The sequence below is a fragment of the Crocodylus porosus genome, unplaced genomic scaffold (assembly GCF_001723895.1).
Source record: "Crocodylus porosus isolate Cpor-Errol unplaced genomic scaffold, CroPor_comp1, whole genome shotgun sequence".
Lineage (NCBI taxonomy): Eukaryota > Metazoa > Chordata > Crocodylia > Crocodylidae > Crocodylus > Crocodylus porosus.
This window is the reverse complement of record NW_017728951.1, coordinates 2,424,628-2,432,086: the sequence shown is the minus strand read 5'-3', so window position 1 is coordinate 2,432,086 and position 7,459 is coordinate 2,424,628.

Genomic DNA, 7,459 nt, shown 5'->3' with positions numbered 1-7,459 from the left:
GAGGTATGGTAGGAGGTAAACAACTAAAAAGGTAAATATGCTAACCTAGCAAGGATGGGTACAAGAAATACCTCGCTGATGAGAGAAGTGTGTTGTTTTATTTATTTATTTTTTTTTTACAAATGTTATTTAAAAGGTTCCCAGCACCATCTCAGCCCTTTTAGCTAAGATCAAATGTAGCAGCATCAAGAGAAGGGTGTCAGGGCTGACTCTGGTCTTCTCAGAACCTGTTGCCTGCAGAGAGAACACCCACCTGTTGCTTTTTTAGGGCCACACACACATGGTTCCTATCAGTATGTTTGGCTAACGTGAGCCGTATGTTTTATAGTCATGCTCAGTGTTGGCTGCATGTAATCAACTTTATAGCTGGTTTCCTTTACTGAGCACATGCTTTTTGTGGCAGCATTTTAATGATAGGCAATGTATTTAATGAAGTTTCCTTTCCGGCCAATGTAAGATGAGGAGCTTTTTCCCCTCAGTGCTGAATGGGGGTGGGGAGGGGAAGGGAAGGGGAACCTTGTCTTGTATTGAAGTAAAGACATTAAGTAGGACAAAAACAAGGAAGACAATGTCAATATCTTGTTGGTATATTGATATCTTATTACATCAATTAACATAGTGGATACAATAAGGACTGTCCTCTGTATAGTGCAAGATGGGAAAATAGAAGAGAAAAGTTGAGAGAATGGATCAAAAACACAGGAGAAGACATAATAGGGTTATATTGAAAAGCTTTGCCCAGTATAAATTATGCACGTCTCTATCCACTGCCCCCAGATTTTACCATCACCTTGCATCTTACATAGAAAGAATATACAGATCTTATAAAAACTGGCCAAAATGCATTGATGCTCATCACTGACTAAAGTCATTTACATTATATATTAGGCCATACACACTAAACCATCAGCACTAAAATATTACTGTGATGCATCTCAGTTATGAAATTATAAAAGTTAATTTAGGCCATTACTTTTAAAATAGGATATATTGTCCAAATAGATTTTCATTGATCATATTATGAAGACAATTGTTATCCTCAATGTTTATATAAATTTTGCATTCAAGTTGACTGAAATTATCATTACATTGATACAGTAGCACATTCTCTAATAAAGACCAATCTAAATGACTAAATATCCCATGAGACATCTGAAAAAAGGAATTAATGGGAGAATGTGAAAAACATAAAAAAATTAAAACTCGGGAGATTATCTACTGCTTTCCACCAGTCTATTTCACAGAGGTTAAAAAAATTAAAGTGAATTTAAAAGGAAAAGGAATTCAGAACAACTGAAAAAATATAAGAGGAAGAAAAATTGATGAATAACTAGGTTATTGTTCAGTGAACAACAGCTGCCTTCGATTTCATGCAAGTTACATCCTTCTTCGGTGTTCTTTAATTTTGCATCTGTCTTGGGGCTTATTCTTTGATTCCATAACTCTCTCTGTTTAGGGTTTTATTTCTGTCTTATGCTAATGTCTCTCAGCTTCTGGATCAGTGATTCCCTTCAGTTCCAGGTGCTGCAAAAGCCCAGTTCAAGGGTCTGTGCAGCACAGCAAATATATTGCTAATGCTACTGAAATACAGGAAGATTCTTAAAAGGTGAAGAAACATAGGAAACAAAACTATATAAAAATGAGCGTTAAGGATTTTTTAAAAATCTTTTCCTTTAAAAATGACAATTCATTAATACTGAAAAGTTTGTGAGAAGGCATCTGTTGGTTTTAATATTTCTCTAACAAAAGATTTATTAGAAAATCTTGAATTGTTAAACATTTTGCTTTGACATTTTCAAACAAATAGCTCTGTTCTTCTGGCCTTAAACCATTTTGTGTTTGAATATTTGAAGAAATGGTGAAAGGAGACGTTTCAGTTGACCGCAACTAGATTTTTTTTTTTTTCAAGATTCAAAGGATGGACTTTGAATTTTCAAGAGTTCACATGGACAAAAAGCATACTTCATGTCCATTCCTATAAGTCTATGAGGAAGTGTGTAATATGACAAGGGATGATTAGATAGCAATGATTAGGAATGAATGGCTGCAAAAATCTATAATTGGGGTAACATCTCACAGAGGTAAGAATTGGAGGAGTGGATTTATTGTAAAGTTCTGAGGAAGGTTCGTAGCTTATTGGGGCAGCACCAGATGACAAAACAACAGATACTTTATAAATGGGATGTCATAGAGAACATCGGAGGGAAAAGAAGAAGAATGGAGATCGAAAAGTGGACATTTGACATTTTGGGTAAACAGGTGAACTTTCCAGGGTTTTCGCTAAATTTGACCCACTCTCTAAAGCATTTAATTTCTGCTACTGCCAAATGAGAATACAATTTCCTTATATCCAACCCATATTGCTTATTTAGAAGCATATATAAAAAGCATATTGCTTTTTTAGATTTGAAGTGATTTGTGAACACAAAAGTTCCTTTCTGTGAACAAACAAGTCCCTGATATTAGCCGAAGTTTCTACTCATTATCATAATACAAGCAATAAATACTAACACTTAAAATAATCTTTTTAAAATGTTTACTACTTGGCAAAAGTTATTCATTCCTTGTCTCATACCATAAGGATGTACAACATTTTACATTAACCAGATATAAACAGTACAACAAGGTAGTGAAACAGCAATGAAGAATTTAATATTAGAAAGCAACATGTAATGAAAAGTATAACATTGAATGAGTGGAGGAAGCCGAAGTATCAAGCTTAGAAAATATTTTCTCTCAGGGTGGTGTTTGTTTAAAATTGTACAGAACAGTAGGAAAAAACAAATTAAAACTTATTCTGAATCTTAAACAAAAAAAAAAAAACATTAAAAAAAAAAAATCAAGTTTTTATTCCTTGAAACATCCCAAACTATAAGATCAAGTATCCCATGAAAATGGGGATATTGCTGCTATCTGAAGATATCAAGATTTTACCATGCTTCCAGAAGGACAAATTTCTTGCATTTGCAAGTTTTATAGTTCTATTTTCAGATTAACAACCTTGACCATTTTTTGGAAATGTTAGGGATACACAATTAGCCTGCTAGAACCTGAAAGAGCACTTTTGGTTGTTTGCCTCAAAATCTTATTTTCATAGATAAAGTTGCTTGGCAATTAGAATTTTTTTGTATTTACAAATATGACCACACTATCAATGTAATGATCGTGTTAAATTTCAAACACTATTTATTGCTGATTTTTAAAAACTTCCCTGATAACGAGCCTTTTCAACACTTGGGCAAAAGACTTCAGGGAGCATGTGTGAACGTGACTGAATGATTTGTATTTCAAAATACTTACAGTGGAATAGCTACACCAACTGCACACTCCAGAAATTTGAAAACTTTCATTTTAGTGTATTATACAAATCTGTTAGTCCTGGAATTGCAATCTTTCTCTCCGAAAGAAAAAAAAATGCAAAGACATATTAGCAACCAGTATCAGGAAGCTTGAACTCATACTGCCTTGAGTTAACATCCCTTCAATTTTTTTAAACATGTTATATTTAATAGTTTTATGCTGGATCTTTAACACATTTTAAGTTCTACAAGGAAAAAAAAATCTGAGAGTGTTTGGAAGAGGGGAAAAGGAATGCCAGAGAGAAAAGCCTCTACAATACTTCCCTCCTCTTCTTCCACCCACACTGTAAATGGTAATTACAGAACCCAGATGCCAAGATATGGGAAATATTCTTTCAGCAGCAGCCAGTTCTTTGGCAGAACAGGTAGTTACGTTGGCAGGCTTGATTCATCTCTGGCTCTGTCATGTGGTTGGACTCTTGACGGGCTTTCTGAGCTGCATTGTCCACCTGCATGCTATTTTCCCCTGACTTATCTCTCATTTGAAAGAATTTATGCACACTCATTTTCAGCAAACTATGAATAGAGAGAGCATATCTGCACCGCAGGAACCTGGAAAAGCCAGTAATTAGTTGTACTGCACTGAGAGTTATTCAGAGAATATGGTCTAAGGAAACAAGGAAAATAACAAAGACTTACAACAGACACCATTAGAATAACTAGGCAGATTAGTCAACAATGAATTCTGCTTAACTACTACTCTGAGATAAGTTTTATTGAATTTTTTTTAATTAGGTTAAGCTAATTCCATGTTGCAATACAAACAAAATCTGGAACAGTCTAATCTTCTTACACTAGGGAACAGCGTCTTTAAATAGTTATTTAATAAGATTAAATATTGTAGGTTATAAATTTAATTTATATAACCATTGTGATTTATATACTGTACACACACACACACACACCAGTCCAAATTTGCTTCTGCCTAAACAATGCCACTCCAACAGTAGAACAAAAGACAGAACCTGTTCCATCAGGTGGTAAGAACATAAGATACTAAGATTTATGAATTACGGGCTTATGTCAGCATAGCAGTCATATTCAGGTAAGGCACTTAAACAAAAATTGTCAACAGGACTTCAGTAGTTACTTAAGTGCTTTCCTGAATCAGGACCTTAACAAAAGTCTATTCAGATTCACTTCACTACTGAACTCCAGTTCCAAGTGGTATGAAAGAGCAAGTCAAGCAGATATCCATGACACAAACACACACATCACCATGAAACAGACCCCACATTTTGCTTTAAGAGGTGAGGTAACGTTCTAGCCATACAGAAACTCTCCAACGTTTTCCAAGCAGGGTTTTCAAAAGCATTCTATGTGAAGCCAACTCTGCCTCTATTGAACTCAATGGCCATGTTTTCATTGGTCCAACTCTGCCATACTGAGCAGTTTGGAAAATATCACCCTTACTATCCAGTGACTTCTGTTTAAGATTACCTTATAAAATTATAATCAATATAAAATTACCGTATAATCAATCCCACTCACTGAAAAAAAAACAAAAGGAGACAAACAACTGAGCTAACAGACAGGTTCTTGCTATATTAAAACACTGCAAACTGTAAAGCCCATTCCCCAAACCCAAAAGGGAGCCATGCATGTAAAACTTCATGAAAGGTGGCAACATATACCTTCAGGTGTGGAAAATTAAAATCTTTTATTCCATAAATTAGATTGTGCATCAATACAACAATGAGAGCCATGAATAAACTGAAGAGCTATTTTGAATGGAGACATCTTCTGTATCTCCATATAAACTACAGAGATGACAGCAGAAAAGCTATTAGCTCACTTGTTCTTTAGCTTAAGTTTTCATTTTACTTTCCGTGTTGTCTACAAATAGGGTCTGAATAAGGAATCAACATGAGCAATAAAATGGTTCTTTGGGATGTTGGCAGGCAGAGAGCATTATACACATTTCCTCTCAGAATAGCTGTAAAATGAACGGCAAGATTTCCAGAGTGAGAAAGGACTCAGAATAGCCTAGTTTTACCAATAGTATGAAAAAAGTGTCAACAAAAGAAAAATAGCAGATAGAACCTGAACTTTTGTCTGCTGCTTTCCCTTCAACTAGTGGCCAGACATTTGGGACAAATAGCACACAGAAAGAAAGGAAAAAAGAAAAACCGCACAAACAAATGAACAAAACCCAACACACACACTTCCGGCAGCTCAAAACACAAGCAGACATGTTGAATCCCTACTGTGCAGCGAATCTGCTGCTCAGTGACCTTTTTCTCATGTCTGAGGTTCTAAGGAGATTGTAAAAAGAAACCAATCAGCTAAGAGGGCCCCGTGTGGTTATCTTCATGGAAGCAGCCAAAGTGAATGTGCCAATCTACTATAGACACGCACTACAGTGGAAACCAACACTCCCCATCTCCTTACAAGGCTGGTTGCAGCTCTTACAGACCCCTTGTCATCTATTCCTCTCTATCTGGATTTAATTAGAAATATTAGGAGTCATAAATGTAGTGACAGAAAACAGAAAAAGAGATTTTACCTGGAACGAAAGGACAAAACAAAATAGACAACCTGGAAAGTTTAAAACATAGGGGGTGAACTGGGAAAACTTGTGTTTTTTCCAACTTCAGTACTCATGAGGCTTATGGGCATACGACTAATCTAATATAAAAATCAATATTGCTAGACAAAAGCTGGAGTGGGGCAAACGTGAAGGAAGAACAAGATATTAAAGAAAATGGGATGCCTCCAGAGAGAGACATAGAAAAATTCTGGGTACTCATGGGAAAGAAAAAAGAAAGATTTTAAATAAAGATGGGCAGAAAATGGTTCTCTTATTTTAAAGAATGTTTTGAGATTAAAAATATTTCCATTTCCCATTGCTGGGATGAAAGGTAAGATTTTAAAAATGACAATACCAAGCCAAATAGAGTAACAGCCCCACCTTATGATAGCTAGCAGTCTTATAGCTAGGACAATCACCTAAGAAGTTAGAGACCCAGGTTCAAGTCTTTGAACTGGACTTGTTTTTCCTACCTTTCTGCCAAGTTACTTACTCAAGTTCTGCAACATATGTCCCAAAGTTATTTCTCTTCTGTTAGTAATTTCTAAATCCCATATCACCCACCAGACTAAGTAGGTCTCAATAAGATCCCCCAAGTCTTTTCCATGGAGTTGGATAAATGATGAGACCAGGTAGAAAAAAAAAATACTGCTAAAAATGTAGAAGTGCTACAAGTACAATGGAATAGGTTAGGCTAAGAGTCAGAAGTGTGATGGGGCTGAAGCTCTAGGTTAAAACAGGGAAGCTGAGAGTGGCGGTCAACTGAAACATCTCCTTTCACCATTTCTTCAAATATTCAAACACAAAATAGTTTTAGGCCAGAAGAACAGAGGTATTTGTTTGAAAATGTCAAAGCAAACTCAGTACTGATCTCCCATTTTCCTGATGTGAGAGGAGAGGATCCTCACTGAATTCCCTTCTTTCAGAATGCCTAGTTTCACCTTTTCATGTGTGTTTGTAGACCACCCCCAAGAAGATTGGCTGCTTGTCCTGTGTCCTGAGTGGTGGAGGGGAGGGGAAAGGATGGGTGAGAAAAGTATGTTTAACAGAGACTGTGGGGATATGCAAAATCCAAGCTCTACCTCCTAGAATTGCCTGCTGTTGTAGAAGACTGAGAGACTGATATCAAGACACAGGAAGTGCTCTGTATGTTGTACCTGTCTGAAAAATAGCACATCAGGCAAGTAACTAGATTCCTGTTATGCCTACTGTCTTATTGTATGCCACTTAGACAGAAGGTGCACTCTCCGATGCAGAGATTCAGATGGTACCTGACAAGCCTAGGCAGGATATATGAAAATATGAGTTTTGCTGGGGGAAAACATTACAGAACACAAAAAAAGAAGACACAAAGCTTGGAAATTCTTCCTGAATAGTTCCATGCATGAAAGTAACTTCACTGATACTTTGTCTTTGTCACACAGGGAAAGCTTTAAGGAAATGCGTGACATACATTAAAGGGAATAAAAAAGGAGGGTGGCAACAGTATTAATATAAACTATTTTTACTATGCATTTAACTTAGGAATATCTGAATGATGTAAAAATACTTCTCCACAAAATCTTTCAGA